The following is an 18,718-nucleotide window of genomic DNA, read 5'->3' as shown; positions in this document are numbered from 1 at the left end:
ATTCTTCTCCAAGCAAATTAATTCAATCCTTCTCAAAGCTGAAGGCTTTGGCATGTGTTACCTCACTGATTTATATGAACTGAGACATAATTCAGAGGGTAGAGGAGGGAAGAAAGAAAAGAGAGGACAAATCATTTGCTTCCATCCCCCCACCAAGTGGTTTTGTGCATGGAAACCCCAGACAGTGCTGTATCATGTCTATGTCTTAAGTCCTGAACAGGGTAGTGGCAAATAACTAAGCCTTTTCCCTTCAAAGATGACAAGTTCTTTATATGTCAGGGTCTTTGCATTTTGTTGTCCTTCAGTCTGTGGGGCGTGTCCCCATATTCCCCCTCAGCTCCCTCTTTTCCATCTTTCAGATTCTTTCTCAAAAGGCCTTTATCCCTGGTTAAAGTAGTCCCCTGCTCAGTCCCACCCAGTAAGCCTGTTAAAGCATCTCCACAACACTTATCTGGGCCTGAAAACATCTTCTTTGCTTCTGTGTTTATTATCTGTCTCCCTCAATTTGGGCATAAGCTCCCGGAGGGCAAGCAACTCTGTTGCATTCCCAGATGCTTGGCATAGTACAGGTGCTTAATAAACATGTGTGGACTTTTCTATGGGGAGACAGGTCCTCCTCCTCGCAAACCTCACTCCCACACCCATCCCCCATCTCCATGCCAGAGAAGCAGTACTGAAGGTACATCCAAGATAGTGGCACTCCCTGGCCCTTGGCAGTGCCCTGTAGTTTCATGGCCGTTGCAGCACTGTAGCTATGTCTGTGGCACAGCCTCCGCTCAAATCCTGATCCACACACTTGGAGTACTGTTTCAAGAACTGTGTAATGACTGCCAGGGTACAAATTCCTGTGCCTGCTTTTAGCAGCTGGGTGACATGGGGCTAATTATTTAATCCTCCTAGGCCTGAATTTCTTTATCCTCACAAAGAGGATATAAAGCACCTATCCTGCAGAGTTGTGAAGATTCATTGAGATAATGAATGTACTGGGTTGTGCCCAGGGCCTGCCACAAGGTAAGCTCTCAATAAATTATAGCTGTGAATTTATTAACGATGGAAGATCATTTATACTTGTGCCTCTAGTCCCTCTCCCACGGTGGACTCCACTAATTGATTATATCATTCTTTCTCAAAAAAAAAAAAAAAAAGCTTCACAACCTTCATGTGACACCACTCTTTTCTAGAGGGCCACTACCAATCAATCATTCAGTGTTGGTGTGCAGACTAACGCCTATTAGCTCTTCCTGATTCAAGCAGCCTTTAACAGCCTGTCGACAGGATTATTAACACTGAGCTTGATGTCCAAAAGGAGATTGGTAGTTAATTTTGCTTCTGGAGAAGTGGTATATTCAGCAATATACATCCATGAACAAACTCACTAATGTGGGAGAAAGAATAGTAATGGGAGAACCTGTTCTTGATAGATGACAGTGGAGAGGAGGGCTCCACCTCCTCCCATTAGGTCCGGCTCCCAAGATGTTATAAAATCAGGAGTATCAGAAGGCAAGTTGTGAGCAGTGCTCTGATTTACTCTCTGGTAGATTCCTTTAGATGTAATAGCTTTGATGGAAATTGGAAAAAATCATCACTCATGATTGGCTCCCTTTGAATTCTCATTAAATATTCCAAACACCTCCTGATAACTTCTGGATTCCAATCAGTATCAATAGAGGACTATAATTTTTAACAACTTATTTTTAAATGATAGAGTCCAGCAGAATAATACTTTTTTGCTACCATTTTAGAAGTGACAATGAGATTATTAAGGAGCTTTTCCAACAACTGAGGAGCCTGCTGGCTTGGATGGATAGTCATAATACTTTCAGAATAAAAATGTGAAGAGGCTAGAAAGATGAACTATAGAAATAAAAATAGAAAGTGAGGCCTGTGTTTAATTTGCTTCTGTTATGTTTGGCCCTCCCTCTAAAAGCAAATTAGGAGATGCCAATTTTCCCACATCCTCAGATTCTCTTTCATATTCCCACTTTTAGTGGGTTTTCTTCATTTCCTGAAGGACACAGTGCCCCAACTTTCTCCCTCAGTTTCATCATCAAATCTACCCAGGAGATTAGTTGGGGAAAAGCTAGTTAATACCAGAGTGGAAATGTCTAGTGACCTAATATTTCCTCTTACACACTATATACAGACTTAATGACTTTAGGACTTATGGGCTGAATCGTGTCCCTGCCAAATTCACGTGTTGGAGTCCTAACCTCCAGCAATTCAGAATGTGACTGTTTTGGGAGATAGAAGAAGTAATTAAACTTAAATGAAGTCATTGGAGTGGGCCTTCACCAGTATGACTCCATGTCCTTATAAGAACAGGAGATTAGGACACAGCCACAAAGGGAAGACCACTTGAAGACAGAGGGAGAAAATAACCATCTACCAGCCAAGGAGAGAGCCAACCCTAACTGACACTTTGATTTTGAACTTGTAGCCTCCAGAACTGTGAGGAAATAGATTCTTGTTGTTTAAACCACTCAGTCTGTGGTACTTTGTTATGGCGGCCCCAGCAGACTAACACAAGTAGATTTTGGAAGACAAACTTATGTTAGAATCTCAACTCTTCTGTTTAGTAATTGTGAAATGTCACATGGATCACTCTCTGAGCTTCACTTTTCTCAACTGTTAATGGAGATGACAATGCCTGACTTATGGGGTGCTTGTAATGATTAAATGAGACAATATCCATTACTGGTAAACATAGTACTTTCATGGTACCTAGAACTTATTAGCATTTCATCAAGTATTATTGTTACGACTAATTACTACTTTTATACTGAAATTTTAACTGGATACAGATGAATGAGATCAGTATTTTTATACCATCACTTGTTTTTACACTAATGCAAATACTCACAAAATATTTATTCCTGGATCACACCACCCTGGTGGCTTCTCACTCCTAAGGGGCCCTCAATTCCCATACAGATGGCATTGCAAGCTACAGGTGGCCTTGATCTTCAAAATGTAGATAAGAATTGTAGAAAAATATAAGCAAAGTCCATCCTGCAATAAAGGAGATGAGAAGAATCTGCACTAACAAATGAAATTTTTTTAAAGATTTTATTTACCTATTTGTCAGAATATAAACAGAGAGAACAGGAGGCAGAGGGAGAGGGAGACAAGGAGGGATGTGGGGCTTGATCCCAAGACCCTGGGATCATGACCTGAGCCAAAGGCAGACGCTTAACCGACTGAGCCACCTAGGCACCCCAAATGAAATAAATTTTAAACTTAGAGAATTATCAGTGATTATGTTTAGAAAAATAGTTTATTAAATGGTAATTAAGGAAGCATCTTGTTTCTAATTAATTTTCTGAGAAAGCCTCTTAAATGTAGGTTCTCAGATAAATGACTTGTAAAAGTTATGTGATTATTATTGTTTCAGGTCAGACACATTAAATTTCTTTTTTTTTTTTTTAAGATTTATTGATTTGAGAGAGTGAGAGAGAGGACACAAGTAAGGGGAGGAGCAGAAGTAGAGGGAGACAAGCAGACTCCCCAGTGAGCAGAGTCCAGTGTGGGGCTTGATCCTAGGGCTCTGAGATCATGACCTGAGCCAAAATCAAGAGTCAGACTTTCAACCAACTGAGCCACCCAGGTGACCCCAAACACATTAAATTCCAAAAAGCATTCTGAATTTTGACATTTAAATTATTTTTCATCTATATGGCTTCTCTAGCAATCGAAACTTCTGATAAGAGAAAGGAAGACATCACTAAAACTAATACTGTATCCCCCACCCTACAGTTTCACAAAAAGGTTATAAAACAGATAACTCAAAACTATTTACCCACAAGGCCTTCTCCATAGTCAGTACAAATGTGTCACATTGCCTTGCATCATTTCAGGAGCAGGAATAGAGCTTCTTTGGACCTCTGGGTTCCAGGATTTTATAAGTGAGCACAATAACATCAATGGCCTATTTTAATGCTATCCTCAAGCTTTTATCAATTAATGTAGGTAAAGCTGAGATTGAACAGCCAGGTACAGAACACCAAAATATAAAACTGATGGAGCCTTTCTTCTGAGTTTTGCCCCCAGTGTGCATACTCTATCCTGGGCCATTCCTTGCCAGCAGCGGTGAGCTGCCCCCTCTTTGTCTCTCCACCCCAACTGTGGCAGGAAATGTCTCTATTCATTTATCCAGTCCAGAATGTTACCTGCCCTGCATCTGTATTTTCTATTCTGTCCCCCTTGTTCCTCTTGCAAGGCTGTCTCCTCCATTCTCTGGTGCCCAAAGCCCACTACAGCCTCCTGTTCTCAATTATCTCTTACCTATGTCCCTATGCAATACAGCTAATCACTCTGTGCAACAGACTCCAGAAAGCCTGAGCAGAAAGGCTGAGAGGAGGGAGTACCTGGGTCCCACTCTCATATCAGGCCTCTGGGAGTTCCAGCAGTACAGCTGTTAAGACTGTATCATTAGATTGTCAATCAAAACCTTCCCAAATCTACAATTGACTCAAATAAATACACATTAAAATCTTGGAAAAAATAGCCTAACAAAAGAAAAATAGACAAAACTTTGATATTTTTAGGCTTCTTTTTAAATTAAAAAAAAAATTTTTTAGAGAGAGTGGGTGCACATGGCGGGGAGGAGCAGAGGAAGAGGGAGAGAGTGAATCTTAAGCAGACTCTATACTCAGTGTGGGGCCCAACACAGGGCTCCATCTCATGACCCTGAATCATGGCCTGAGCCAAAATTAAGAGTTGGTCACTTAACTGACTGAATTACCCATATGCCCCATGATTTTTTTTTTTTTTTGCCCCATGATTTTTAAGACCTCTTTTATAGTTGATTTCCTCTTCAAGAAGAATAAGAGCAAGATAAGTTCCTCTGAATTGAAGTAAAATTCTCCGTTGTGAATGGTTATGTACACAAGACTTGCATAACACTGTTTCTCAACATCTCCATCAGCACAGAAATTACCACAGTGATATGTTCTCTTAGCATCTGTTAGAGAGACACCACATTGTCCAGCAGAGGAGAAAATAAAGACTGCCTTGTGGATATTAAACACGGTATAATGGAAACTTCATTGCATATGTATTTTTGCTTACTAAATTGCTGGACCCAGCAGAAAACTAAATTGTTTTCTGCTTTCTTAAGTAATGCTAAATCAATAGATTTATTCAGCTTAGCCTCTCTATGTTCACATCTCATGGTAAATCATGGAGGTGGAAGACAAGACACTTCATTTCCTTTGTATTGCATCCTTCGATCTCCAAGAAACTTTTCTGCTTGTTCAGGTGACCCCACTCCATAGGCTAGCCTAGCTATTAATGGGTAAACTCGGTTTGCAAGTGCACACCCGTAGTCTTTGATTCAGCAATTCCCCGTAAAACCGATTTTGTATCTGACTTGACTCTACTGACTGTCTCTTCTTTCATCACATTGCAATTTGTCAATCAATTGTATCGACCAATCAGTGTGTTTTATTTTTAAAATTCTTTTAGGCTATACTGATGAGACAAGACAGAAGCTGATAATATTGTAATCTTCTGGACTTTTTTAGTGTTGCATGGAGGAATTTGGATTGATACTGCTGGATGTGACAGCTTCCATGAACATCTGTGATGTCTCTTGCAGGACTTGGTAAAATCTTCTCATGCTTTCACAAGCAGATCTATTATATTATACATGGAAAACAACCTACTTAAGCATATAATTATGAATAGCTCAATCACGGAATTCCCTAGAAGAGTAACTAAAGGAATAAAAGCAGAGTTTAAAAATGAAATTAAAGCAGCAAATATAATGCAACACTCCCTATAAGCGTAGTACTCATTAACAGATTAAGAGACAAAGAAGATACCAAAATGTGACTCAAGTGCTCACCTTCAGAAACTGCTGTCACTGACAAGCTGCTGATACTCAGGATGTGAGGCTTCATCATTCCCTGCCACAGATGATGGGGAGACTTGAATGAGGCATCGGTCACTTAAAATGAAAAGCTTCTCGGGGCAACTGGGTGGTGCAGTTGGTTACGCACCCAACTCTTAGTTTCGTCTCAGGTCATAGTCTCAGGGTCTTGAGATCAAGCTCTACGTGGGGCTCAGCACAGCGTCCGCTTAAGACTCTTTCTGTCTCCCTCCGCCCCTCCCCTGCCCCTGCGCACCTGCGCACTCTCTCTCTCTCACTCTCTTAAATAAATAAATAAATCTTCTTTTTAAAAAGTGGAAAGCTTCTTTTGTCTTTAGCAGTGGTAACATCAATGGAACTTCTTTCTGTCTGCCTTAGTCTCCAAATGAAGCAAATGCATACCCATTGTTTGACAGAAAACTCTGCCTTGTCAACATTAATTGGAATGCACATACTTCCAGCTGAGATGCTTAATCTTCTGTTTCATAATGTGTTGAGTCTATTTTTTGTCGGTGTAGAAGAAAACATTTACCTAAGTTTAACCCTAGACACTACTATCTTTGGAAAGTATTATTTATCCTAGTACTTTATAAAAACTGAATAGACCAGACTTTAGGAAAAGTACCATCAACTATATGGACTGTCCAGATCTGCGACCAGAAGCTGTGACTGATATGGATTTACTCCTAAAGGGAATGGATTGTTCCCCTGTCAAACTCTAGGTACAGAAAGGACAGTCCCCTGCCAGTCATCTTTGAACAGGAATACAGGTGGATCTTGCAACGAGGATGAAAAAGGAACTTTTCCTTTCTCTTGGACCAGAGGTTGGACTGGCCATTTAGGGGATGGTGGTAGTTGGAGATTTTAATTTTTGAGGTTGAGCCAACCACCACTACTCAAAGGCCTATCCAGCCACGGGCCTAAGACTTGCCACTTTTGATGGCATAACTAGTCTCAAAAATCAAGTGACATACACAAGGCAAAGTTTTGCTATACCATCTTTGTCACTTGCAAATCTTATTCTGAATCTAAAAGTAGAATTAATTTTTTTGTTCACTTTTGTATCCCTAGCATCTAGCATAGCTCTTGGTACACATTTTATTGGATTGAATTTGCATAAAATTCTGTGGAATTATCAGCATAAGAGTTTTATCTATATTGAATAAAAGGAGTAAGTCCTTCAGTGACTTATTTCTAACTTGAGCTGCGCCCATGAAAAAAAGTCTGGTTCAACTAGCCTGCTTTCATTTTTGTTAAACTAAATTGGTTGATCCTGTCATTTAAAACAGATGAACCCACAGGCACAGAGGAGAAAATCACTTATTCATCCCCCTGTCATTCTGAGCATCATCTCCATTTCTCTCAGTGAGGTTCCTTGGCTGGGCCAGCAAAAAGCATCAAAGCCAATAAATGGTTTGTTTTCCCAATTTTTGTAAAGTCACTTTTTTGTGGTGTTCTTGGACCTACTGAAATTAAGCCACATATTCTTAAAAACCATTTATATAGTCATAGAAGTAAAAAGGGAATTAATCAATGAAAGCTAGTTAGGTGCACCTTTATCTGAGAATGTGAAGAATGTCATGTTTTTAGAAATCTGGTATGTGAAAGGTACTGTGTTACTTTCTTTAGCATTTTTTTAGTATACAATTTATTTAATTGGTTCTCAGTTAAACATTTATATTTTGAGACTTTTGCGAAATACTCCCAAATTATTCTTACTTACTATTTCATCATCAACATTTCACAACAATAAGAACCTTATTTCTTACTGGAGGTCCCCACCAAATTGGGTATTATATAATTTTTTCCGACTACTTTGGTATCTTAATTGATTTTAATAATGTATGTGAACTTTTGCAATAGCTTCATAAATTGTCTTTTCTTTCTACACTTACTTTCAATAAATTCTCATAACAGTAACTTTTAAATTTTAAACTATGAAATATTTTAACATATTTTGATTTAGATATAACTTACATATAAAATTTGTAATTTAAAGTATACAATTCAATGGTTTTTATCCTTAGCATCTTCTTGTGTAATTTCTCAATACAACTCTTTGAGTAAGGTATTACATTTTCCACTTTATTAATGAGGAAATTGAGGTTTAACATTAATTCACTCAACAAATATTTATAAAGTACTCGTTATATTCTGAGTACTGTTCTAGTACTGTTCTAGATGCTGGGGATATATAGCAGGGAGCAAAACAAGATCCTAATGGAATTTATGCCCATATCCTTGTGGTTAGTAAGTAGATTTAAATCCAGATCTGTCATATCCCAATATTCATGCTTTTTTCACTGCACATGGCAACTGGAATGGAAGAACTCAAAGAAAAAAGACTGCAGTATTTGAGTAATCAGAATAAATGTGTTTTTTTTTTTTTTCAGAATAAATGTTATATGGTGCTGCATTTGTTCTCCAATAGAAGAGAGAGATTACCCAAAAAGTAAATTTCAATTCTTGGTTCTAAATTATTTACTTTTTAAAACAATGATTTTTTTTTTCACTAAAAATAGATATTGCTGAATTCCCTTTACCTGTCTAGACTCTGGAGAATATCAGATTTTCTTTAGAAGGAATTATTTTAAGTTTTTCAGAGGATGCTAAGTCTCATAGATCTGTGTCTGCCCTTTTGGGAAAAGTCTAGCTGCTTCTTCCATCCATATGTTCTCGTCTTATACAGTAAAATAACTCTGGACTGATTCCCCTTTATTACAGATTACATCTTCAAAGATCCCATGCTCCAACTTCTCTGCTTACTTTGTACTCTACTAAATGTTCTTCCCTATTCTAGCTCTTTCTTTTGAAATCCTACCCATGGAGGCTTCATAACCTCACCCACACTCTTCCCTCCTCTGACCCCCGTGACTCTCTGGAACCTTTTTCTGGCATTTATAGCCTTATACTGTAATCATGAATGACTTTTTTTTTTTTTCTCTAACAAAACATTAACTCTGAGAGGGCAGGGATGCCTTTCTCAAGTCTCATAATCAACAAATGAGCAATAAATACTTTTAATTGATTGTGTTATTCTTTATAATTAAGCCCATAATTATCTCTACTCAGAATTTTAACTGCCATTTTAGAGAACCAGCTATTTTCAAAACCACAAACATGCCACTCAAATAAAAGCCCATGTTACAGTGAGTCTGAATCTGTAAGAACATAAAAGAAGATTTTTCATTCAATCCATAAATAATTATTTGTCATTTACACTGCATAAGGAATTATTCCAAGAGAATTGGAGGTGGCACTGAAGAACCAAATATATATCCAAATTTGTGAAGTGTTATAAAATAATTTACTAGCTTATCAATTAAGAGGTGATTATAAGCAATTCAAAAAGATTTGAATCATGAATTTGGGACAAGAAAGATAATTTTTGTTCATTTGGGCTCTTATCAGAAGTAGCTCAGTAAAATTGAAAAAGCTAGTGTTCAAAAACCGGAAATAAAAGAAATTATTCCAAAATCTGCATAAAGACATTCTAATATAGTATCCATTAGCAGCATCAAGGAAGAGAAATATGGAGCAATAAGTATTAGCCATTTAATAAAAACTGGCATTTCATTTTTCATTGTAATCAACCTATAAATATCATTGAAGCTGAGAAAACATTGCATAGTAGAATGCTACTTCTAAAAATTATGACAAAAATGCTCTCCGAGTTGGTTTGGCTACCATAGGTATGACCTGAGTTCAATTCCAATGATATCTGCATAACAAGGGGACCCTATTTAACCTTCAGAGCCTCTACTTTTTTTTTTTTTCAGAGCCTCTGCTTTTTTAAAGATAAAGTCATAAGGGTCATGAGCACATAACATCAAATACATGAAAGTGAAAATTAGGTACCATATCAAAGATATTATTATGTTTCTTATCTGCTTAAATATTAACTAATATGTTTGTTACATTAAACTCTTAACAGGGATGCCTGGGTGGCGCAGTGGTTGAGCATCTGCCTTTGGCTAAGGGGGTGATTCCAGGGTCTAGGGATCGAGTTCCGCATTGGGATCCCCACAGAAAGCCTGCTTCTCCCTCTGCCTATGTCTCTGCCTCTGTCTCTCTGTGTCTCTTATGAATAAATTAATAAAATCTTTGAAAAAAATTTTAAAAAATAAACTTTTACTTACAGGCATAGATATTTTCTGCTTGGGAAATTAAGTAAAAATTCATATCAAAGAACAGGAATTAGTAATAAAATGGCTAGTAGAACTACAGCAATCTTGGAGTAGTGTTCCTCTCCCAAATGAGTTTGAGCTCTAATTTATCCTACTTAGATATCATCATGTAGCAAGCAAGTAGTTCTGACATTTCAATTACAAGAACTTGTACAGGATGCTTTAAGTACTATCCTCATTCTCATCAGTCTGGGGAAAAATGATCCGTAACTTTTTTCCTGGGAGACTACAGAGCAGATTTTCTTCTTCATCCTTCTCTTATTCCTTCCTCACCCCCTTTTCTTTTTTCCCCTCTTTCCCAGAAGTATAGTGTGGATAGTAAAGCCAGATTTTTTTAGAGCTTCAAAAGGCCCAAGGAACCATCTAGGCATTCTTAAGACTTGGAAATTTAGGACCTTCAAGGTATGGAACCTGAATAGGACCTGCTCAAGATCATATAGCTCATACAGTCCCTAGAAATCTAACTTCTAGAACTGGAACCTCTTCTTTCCATCTTCAAGGAGCAATCAGATTGAAAGAATCAGTCCATTCAAGTCTTCATATTCAAGTCCATGATCTTTACAAATTCTCTTACCTTGCCAATATTAAGAAAACATATAAATAATAACCTTATTCTTGCTTTTCTGCTAGTTCAATGTAGGGAAAAGAGAATTAGACTAGACATCAGAAGTCCTGCCTTAAAAGCCTGACTCTGATCATTACTTGGTGACTTGGAAAAGTCACTAGATTTCTTTAAGTCCCAGTTTCTGACCTGTAAAAACTAAGATGCCTGCCTTGATTATTTTGCAGTTTTAACAAAGAAGATAGCAAATGTGAATATCTTCTATAAGCTATACAGTTCTGAATGAACACAGGCCCTTTTGTTATATATTGTGTGGTCTCCTGAAAGATTAAAAGAAAATTACATTATATGGGTTGGAAACACAAATAATCTAAATTCTATTTAGAAGATAAGAATAATGTCAGAAAGATAACAGAATTGGAAGCTCTGGCCCTCATTCCCACACAGAGACACTTACTTAACAACAATATGGACCAAAATGCTTTTATGAGAACTCCAAAAGCTAGTTAAGTCACAATACAGGAGAATGCAAAGCCAGTAACAGCTGCGTTAAAATGGTTAAGAAAAGCCATTGCATTGTTGGAGGGGGAGGGGGAGAATGACCGTATGCTTAATTCACTGAAACAACACTCTGGATTACCCTCTTCTTTTATTATGATGCCAGTGTTTGTAGAATTGTGTGTAGAAGCATAAAGGAATAGCAGTGGGCTTAGCTCACAGAAAATACACTGTGTATCATGCAGCCCTCAACTAACATCTTCTCTCATTAAGATGTGTTTCTAAACAGAAGTGTAGATGCATATTGGAATGGTCATATGGTTAACCCATTGACACTGCACTGTATGTAATGCGTCCTTCAACTAACATCTTATTTCATTAAGATACATGTATTTGTGGGCTCCTGGGTGGCTCAGTTGGTTAAGCAGCTGTCTTCAGCTCAGGTCATGATTTCAGGCTCCTGGGATGGAACCTGACTCCCTGCTCAGCAGTCAGGTTGCCCCTTCCCCCACTTGTGCGTGTGAGTGTGTGCATGCACACTGTCTCAAAATAATAAAATCTAAAAACATATATGTATTTGTAAATATATGTGTAGAATCAATGGGAATAGCTGTATGTTTAATTCACTGAAACTACATTGTGTACAATGCATCTTTCGATTATCTTCTCTCATTAAGATAGAAGTATTTCTAAATATATGTGTAGAAGGATATGAGAATATGTGCTGAACTCATTGCAACTACACTGCATGTAATGTGTCCTTAAGCTAAGAACTTAAGCTAAGTTCTTTTTTCAATAAGATACCAGTCTTAGTAAACATATGTGTAGAATCATATGGGAGTGGCTGTTTGCTTCATTCATTGAAACTACACTGTGTCTAAACTTTCTCTTAAGCAACATGTTTTTTCAGTAGATATAAGGCTTTTTTCTAAGTTTTTATTTAAATTCCAGCTAGTTAACATACAGTGCAATATTAGTTTCAAGTGTAGAATATAGTGATTCATCACTTACATACAACACTCAGTGCTCATCACAGCAAGTGCCCTCCTTAATACCTGTCACCTGTTTAACCCATCACAAGGCTGACCTCCCCTGCAGTAACCATCAGTTTGTTCTCTATATTTAAGAGTTTAGGAAAGCCATCGGATTCTTTTTTTAAATTTAAGTTCAATTAATTAACATATAGTGTATGATTAGTTTCAGAGATAGAGTTCAGTGATTCATCAGTCTTATATAATACCCAGGGCCCATTACATCACGTGCTCTCCTTAATGTCCATCACTTAGTTACCCCATCCCCCATTCCCGCCCCTTCAGCATTCTATCTCCAGTTGCTCCTGCCCTCAGCTGGCAAAGCCTAAGGGAGAAAAAGCCCAACTACTCACAGCTTCTCCTTTAAAATAGAGAGAAGAGGTGATCCCTGAGCGGCCCAACGGTTTGGCGCCTGCCTTTGGCCCAGGGAGGGATCCTGGACACCCGGGATCGAATCCCACGTCGGGCTCCCGGTGCATGGAGCCTGCTTCTCCCTCTGCCTGTGTCTCTGCCTCTCTCCATGACTATCATAAATTTAAAAAAAAAATTAAAATAGAGAGAAGGGTGGAATGTGTGTGTAACATTCTAGCTGTCCAAGAGACTGATTTCTGTCTTCCCTGATTTGGAGTGATGATGGAACTAGCAAACTTTTGATGCAGGCGGGCCAGAGAACAAAAGAGAGCTCTGGGGCTTGTTGCAGCACCAGAGAACCTGCAGTACCATAAGCAGACACCAGAAGGAGCAAGAGATTATATGCTCCTAAAAAATAAAACACCAAACCTTTTTAACTGGGAAATTACCAGCACAACAGAAAAGACACAACCCCAGAAAAAGTTTCAGAGGTCACCAGAATCACTGGCCAGTCTCATTGGGGAAGGTCTCCCTCTGTATAGAACTTCCCATAAAGACTTGAAGAGGTAACTGTTTTCAGGGAAACGTGGCCCAATCAGAGGAAAAACAAAACAGAAAGCTCCAGAAATTGACCAAAAGAAACAGATCTGTGAATTACTTGACAAAGAATTCGAAATAGGTGCTTTTTTTTTTAAAGTAAGCTCCATGCCCAGCGTAGAGGCTAATGTGGGACTTGAATTCATGACCCTGAGATCAAAACCTGAGCTGAGAACAAGAGTTGTGTACTTAACCAACTAAGCCATCAAAGCACTGCCAAAATAAGTGTCTTAAAGAAGTTCAGTGTGCTTGGGACACAGATAACTAAATGAAACCAAAAAAACAAATGCTGTATGAACAAAATTAGTATATAAAAAAGAGAAACTAAAAAGAACCAAGTGAAAATTCTGGAACTGAAATTAGGTGGTATAAATGGCAGAATGGACAAAGCATCACTAAAATGGAGGAATAAATGACAATTTCATGAGATGAAGCTTCCCTTCATGGCCTAGTTATACATACAAAATGGTTATCTTGGTTTGGATTTCTCTGTGAAACATACTCAGAGACATGAATTTAAGTGTAAGTATCTTATTTGGGGGATGATCCCAAGGAACACTATTAAAGAAGTGAGTAGTGAAACACAAGAAGTTATCGAGCCATGTTGAGCTAATCCACCTGAGGACTCTGGGAGACAATGTGGAACATGCCTCAAAGTTATCCCAGCCAAGAGATAGTAGGGAGCTAGGTATTTAAACGCTGAAACCTTTACCTAAAGAGCATCATTTGTTGGGGCTGCTTCTGGGGGCATTGACTCTAGCATTTCTTCTGGTTTGCCCTGTCTTGACTGAGCATGCTCCCTCAGCTAGAAAAAGCCTTCAAAAACTTACAGATTATTACACAAAGCAGCCTTCAGCACAAAGAGGTACATGCTAAGAGGACCAACAGCATCTGCCACAATGAAGATCTGAATATGTGAGTAATTAAAATATGACTAACTGAATAATTTAATTTTGGTCTTTTGAATGCCAGGGAAAAAAGGCACCCTTCAGCTAATCAAGAAAAGTTAAATATATCATAAAGATACTAATAGGTTTGTGAGTATACAAAGTAATAAAAAACTCGAAGTAATGCCAGGCCTAATGGGAAATGTAATGAAATAAGCAATGTAGCTGCTTTTTCTCTTTCCAAGACCATACTCATGACTGGTCTCTGCCTGTGTCTTCCACTCACATCTCTGCCTGTGTCTTCCACTCACTTTATTATACTATATTAGTCAGTTTAGGCTATGCTATGTTACAATAACACAGCACTCTCACATCTCTGGCTTAATGGGACAAAAGTTAATTTCTTCTCCATTTTTCTCCAGGCAGTGAAACAACAATTCTGATAGCTATTCCTAGAAAAACTATGGGATAGTTTTTCCCATGTGGTGATTCAGTAATCTGGGCAGCTTTGATATTATGGTTCGGCAAAATCTCAACACATTTCCCATAACATTGCATGGGAGCTTTTCACTGACTTCATCTGGAAGTAATACACATCACTTCTGTACAGGTTCCTTTGGCTAGAACTTGTCACAAAGTCTTCCTAACAACAAAGAGTTGGGATACATAGTCTCTTACATGCCCAGGAAGGATGAGATACCTACATATTGCTAGGCACTGGTAATGTCTGGCACACCAGACATGTTCCTCAAAACTTTAGCTTCTATATAACCATATTGGCTAATTTGGCCTCTCATACACTTCTTGCCCTTTATGCTTAGCCACCCTCCCCACACACACAACTAATGTACTCAGTCTTTCCATTTTCAAATTTCAAAATCATGAAGAGAATTCCTATACCTAGTGTTTTCTAGCATGACCAAAAGTAGGAACAACTTAATTAAAAGAAATTATGGTGGGAATGCAAACTGGTGTAGCCACTCTGGAAAACAATATGGAGGTTCCTCAAAAAGTTAAAAATAGAGATACCAAATCATGCAGCAATTGCACTACTAGGTATTTATCCAGAAGATACAAACATAGTGATTTGAAGGGGCACATGCACACCAATGTTTCTAGCAACAATGTCCACAATAGTGAAACTAAGGAAAGAGCCCAGATGTCCATCGACAATAAATGGATAAAGAAGATGTATATATATATATATATAATGGACTACTACTCAGACATGAATGAAAAAGAATGAAATATTGCCATTTCTAATGACATAGATAGAACTAAATAGAACTAAAGAGTGTTATGCTAAGTGAAATAAGTCAGAGAAAGACAAATACCATATGATTTCACTTATATGTGGAATTTAAGAAACAAAACAAATGAACATAGGGGAAGGGAAGGAAAAATAAAATAAGATGAAAATTGAGAGGGAGGCAAACTATGGCATGGTGAACTCTGAAACAAAGAGGCTTGCTGCAGGGGAGATGGGTAGGAGGAAGAGATAATTGGGTGATGGGCATCCAGGAGGGCACTTGATGGCAGCCCGGGTGGCTCAGCGGTTTAGCGCCACTTTCGGCCCAGGGCCTGATCCTGGAGACCCGGGATCGAGTCCCAAGTCAGGCTCCCTGCATGGAGCCTGCTTCTCCCGCTGCCTGTGTCTCTGCCTCTGTCTCTCATGAATAAGTAAATAAAATATTTTTAAAAAAAGGAGGGCACTTGCCATCTATGAAAAGCCCACAGCAAATATCATTCTCAATGGGGAAGCACTGGGAGCCTTTCCCCTAAGATCAGGAACAAGACAGGGATGTCCACTCTCACCACTGCTATTCAACATAGTACTGGAAGTCCTCGCCTGAGCAATCAGACAACAAAAAGACATTAAAGGCATTCAAATTGGCAAAGAAGAAGTCAAACTCTCCCTCTTCGCCGATGACATGATACTCTACATAGAAAACCCAAAAGCCTCCACCCCAAGATTGCTAGAACTCATACAGCAATTTGGTAGCGTGGCAGGATACAAAATCAATGCCCAGAAATCAATGGCATTTCTATACACTAACAATGAGACTGAAGAAAGAGAAATTAAGGAGTCAATCCCATTTATAATTGCACCCAAAAGCATATAGGAATAAACCTAAGCAAAGAGGTAAAGGATCTATACCCTAAAAACTATACAACACTTCTGAAAAAAATTGAGGAAGACACAAAGAGATGGAAAAATATTCCATGCTCATGGATTGGCAGAATTAATATTGTGAAAATGTCAATGTTACCCAGGGCAATTTACACGTTTAATGCAATCCCTATCAAAATACCATGGACTTGGACTTTCTTCAGAGAGTTAGAACAAATTATTTTAAGATTTGTGTGGAATCAGAAAAGACCCCGAATAGCCAGGGGAATTTTAAAAAAGAAAACCACAGCTGGGGGCATAACAATGCCAGATTTCAGATTGTACTACAAAGCTGTGGTCATCAAGACGGTGTGGTACTGGCACAAAAACAGACACATAGATCAATGGAACAGAATAGAGAACCCAGAAGTGGACCCTGAACTTTATGGTCAACTAATATTCGATAAAGGAGGAAAGACTATCCATTGGAAGAAAGACAGTCTCTTCAATAAATGGTGCTGGGAAAATTGGACATCCACATGCAGAAGAATGAAACTAGACCACTCTCTTGCACCATACACAAAGATAAACTCAAAATGGATGAGAGATCTAAATGTGAGACAAGATTCCATCAAACTCCTAGAGGAGAACACAGGCAACACCCCTTTTTGAACTCAGCCACAGTAACTTCTTGCAAGATACATCCACGAAGGCAAAAGAAACAAAAGCAAAAATGAACTCTTGGGACTTCATCAAGATAAGAAGCTTTTGCACAGCAAAGGATACAGTCAACAAAACTAAAAGACAACCTACAGAATGGGAGAAGATAGTTGCAAACGACATATCAGATAAAGGGCTAGTTTCCAAAATCTATAAAGAACTTATTAAACTCAACACCAAAGAAACAAACAATCCAATCATGAAATGGGCAAAAGACATGAAGAGAAATCTCACAGAGGAAGACATTGGACATGGCCAACATGCACATGAAAAAATGCTCTGCATCACTTGCCATCCGGGAAATACAAATCAAAACCACAATGAGATACCACCTCACACCAGTGAGAATGGGGAAAATTAACAAGGCAGGAAACAACAAATGTTGGAGAGGATGTGGAGAAAAGGGAACCCTCTTACACTGTTGGTGGGAATGTGAACTGGTGCAGCCACTCTAGAAAACTGTGTGGAGGTTCCTCAAAGAGTTAAAAATAGACCTGCCCTACGACCCAGCAATTGCACTGTTGGGGATTTACCCCAAAGATACAGATGCAATGAAACGCCGGGACACCTGCACCCCGATGTTTCTAGCAGCAATGTCCACGATAGCCAAACTGTGGAAGGAGCCTCGGTGTCCATCGAAAGATGAATGGATAAGGAAGATGTGGTTTATGTATACAATGGAATATTACTCAGCCATTAGAAATGACAAATACCCTCCATTTGCTTCAACGTGGATGGAACTGGAGGGTATTATGCTGAGTGAAGTAAGTCAATCAGAGAAGGACAAACAGTGTATGTCCTCATATATTTGGGGAATATAAATAATAGTGAAAGGGAATATAAAGGAAGGGAGAAGAAATGTGTGGGAAATATCAGGAAGGGAGACAGAACATAAAGACTCCTAACTCTGAAAAAAAAAAAAAAAAGACTCCTAACTCTGGGAAATGAACTAGGGGTGGTGGAAGGGGAGGAGGGCGGGGGGTGGGGGTAAATGGGTGACGGGCACTGAGGGGGACACTTGACAGGATGAGCACTGGGTGTTATTCTGTATGTTGGTAAATTGAACACCAATAAAAATTAATTTATTAAAAAAAAAGAGGGCACTTGATGTAATGAGCACTGGGTGTTATATGCAACCGAATATATGAATATATATATTTATATACATAAATTCTACCTCTGAAACTAATAAAAAAACTTTTAAATAAAATTTCTTCTTTTAAAAAAATTGTGGTATGAATGACCTCTGTCTCTGAGACTTAAACATCTTCTCGAGCATAGGGCACTGCTCACTGAACACCTAAAGAAAAAAGATTCTTCCAGCAGCTTTATTTTTCTAGCAAGCTATCTTCTTCTTAAAGGCAAGGAAAAAATATTTGAAATCTTACAGGAGGTAGGGAAACTCACCAGGAATACAGCTCCAGATAACATTATAAAAACCAAAGGCATTGGAACCATGTTGGAAGGTTTAAGGAGAAAGTAGGTGTGGTTTCTAATAGAGACAGAGTAAGTGGTATAAAGTCGGGTTAACAACATAACAGCATATGGAAAGTAGAATTCCAAAATACAAGATCAGGAACATAAGACGTGCTTTCCAAATTCTTATATGTGGCAATGAAGATTAGATAGGAGAAAGGGAATCCCAGGAGAAGTGCTCACACTCCTTCAGAAATTAGCTCCGAATTCTTGTAAAAATTATTAGATGGTTTTCAAATTGTAACAGATATGTAACATATGCTTGTTATAAAAGTACATAAATCTATAAAGTCTAAGCCAATCATTTCTCTCTTCACTTCTTTCCCAGCCCCAACTCAGAAGCAGAGCTGATGATATGGTACTCTGACCCTTTCTACTTGTTCATACATACACATTCAAGTGAATATATTTATACCTAGTGGTGTGTGGG

Source organism: Vulpes vulpes, chromosome 6, assembly GCF_048418805.1.
Source record: "Vulpes vulpes isolate BD-2025 chromosome 6, VulVul3, whole genome shotgun sequence".
Classification (NCBI taxonomy): Eukaryota; Metazoa; Chordata; class Mammalia; order Carnivora; family Canidae; genus Vulpes; species Vulpes vulpes.
This window is presented reverse-complemented; position numbering follows the sequence as displayed.